General features: G+C 39.8%; 1 protein-coding gene across 1 annotated transcript in view; it reads left to right on the top strand.

The window, feature by feature from the left end:
* Positions 1-297: 297 nt before the first annotated feature.
* Positions 298-2,082, top strand: part of B3GALT5 (beta-1,3-galactosyltransferase 5) — a gene marked incomplete at its 3' end in the record, with an annotated part of 31,017 nt that continues 29,232 nt past the window's right edge. The window contains exon 1 of the mRNA XM_011375313.2: positions 298-360. The remainder of the gene's footprint in view (positions 361-2,082) is intronic.

The raw sequence follows: 2,082 nt of genomic DNA, 5'->3' as shown, positions 1-2,082 counted from the left end.
AGAGCAGCGGTCCCCAATTGTTCTGGCACCAGGGACCGGTGCTCCTATGAGAATCTAATGCCTGAGGATATGAGGTGGAGCTGAGGTGGTGATGCCAGTGCTGGGGAGTGGCTGCAAATACAGATCGAGCTATGCTCACCGGCCTGCTGCTCGCTTCCTGCTGTGTAGCCCAGTTCTTCATAGGCCACAGACTGGTACTGTTCCGTGGCCCGGGGGTTGGGGAGCCCTTCCCTAGAGCATTATTTCCCTCAGGTTTTCTACTTACTACTTCTGTTCACTTTTCCTCAGCTTGGAAAGGAAGACAAGACTTACGAATTCCTGTCCCTCACCTTTTTCCTGCTTTCACCTCCCGCGTTAAAGGTACGTGTAAAATTATTCTGGTGTTTTTAGTGTTTTCCTTTGGCCATCACTTTCAAGGAGTACGTCAAGAGTTGTGTTCTATAGGCCTAACTTCAAAAACAAGAACGAGCCCAAATAAACAACCTAGCGCTTCATCTTAAAAACCAGAAAAGGAAGAACAAATGAAGCCTAAAGTCAGCAGAAGGAAATAAATAACCAAATAGAGCAGAAATAAATGAAATTGAAAACAACAACAACAACAAAAAACAATAGAAAAGATAAATGCAACAAAGAGCTGGTTCTTTGAAAGGTTAATAAAATTGACAAACCCCTGGCTAGACTCACTAAAGAAAAAAGAGAAAGGACACAAATAAACAAAATCAGGGATGAAAGAGGGGAAATTACGACTGACATCACAGAAATACCAAGGATCATGCAAGAATACTATGGAAAAGTATATAACACCAAATTTAATAACCTAGAAGAAATGGACCAGTACTTAGAAAAAGACAACCTTCCTAGACTGAGTCAAGAAGAACTGGAAAATCTAAATAGACCAATCTGCAGTATGGAAATTGAAACAATCAACAAACCTACCAAAAAGTAAAAGTTCAGTGCCAGATGGCTTCACCAGTGAATTCCACCAGTGAATTCTTCAAAGAAGATTTAATACCTCTTCTCCTCAAACTTTTCCAAAAAAATCAAAGAGGAGGCAATACTTCCCAACTCATTTTATGAGGCCAATATTACCCCGATACCAAAACCTGGTAAAAATAACACAAAAAAAGAAAACTAAAGACCAATATCTCATGAACGCAGATATAAAAATCTGAAATAAGATACTAATAGTCGTGTCCTATTGTTGGGATGTTGCTTGTATATTTTGGGCCAGTTTGAATTTACTGTTTCATTTCGGTGTGGATAAAGTAAAGAAACAAATGTTTTGATACCTTATTACATGTTTACAAAATAATAACTGCTGATATTATTCAACCCATAAGCAGTAGATGGGAGTGGGTGTTTGGTGTTCCAGTTTTATATGAAGCCTAGAACCATGCCCAGGTGTTCAGTACCTTGGAGAGGAACAGGTGCCGATTATAATTGGACATAAATTAAAGAATTGAGAAATTTGAATGAGTCAGATGAACAGTAGAGGGCTGGCCTAAGGCTGAAGTGTAGGTGGAAGGATGGTGGTCAACATTTTATAGATACAGCCTGTTACAAAGCTAACTCTCACAAAGTTTTTCAGACAACCCATAAATAACTGATATTGGGTTTTTTGGATACCCTTATTTGGCATTCTCAAGGATGAAATGCCCAAATTCCCAGTTTGCTAGTTAATCAGATCACCCCTCAAATATGCACATAAGGTTAATTACTCCAAGACCATAGTTTTTCTCCTCATCCTCTCTCGCTTGTAAATCTTGCTCTTGCTTCTACTTTAAGAAACAGTTTTAAACTGATTCTCCTGTGGGAGAAAATCATTTACATGAAAGATAACTACACTACATGCAAAACAAGTAGTTTTCTCTGAGTTATTCTTCGACGGACCTACACTTCCCATTTCGGACTTCTGGTGCAGCGCCTATGACCAGCATCACACGTGCACCTTTTCGGTTTCCTGTTTGCTGACGTCTAAGCCCGTGCTGTTAACACTTGTCTAATGGAAGCTCTTTGCTCCTTGGATCATCCGTAGCAACCTGTGGGATGCAAAAGCAAAGCGTTTACACTTGTTATGTCATC

Source organism: Pteropus vampyrus, unplaced genomic scaffold, assembly GCF_000151845.1.
Source record: "Pteropus vampyrus isolate Shadow unplaced genomic scaffold, Pvam_2.0 Scaffold270, whole genome shotgun sequence".
NCBI lineage: Eukaryota > Metazoa > Chordata > Mammalia > Chiroptera > Pteropodidae > Pteropus > Pteropus vampyrus.
The sequence above is the reverse complement of the archived record's forward strand: the minus strand, read 5'-3'. Positions and strand labels throughout refer to the sequence as shown.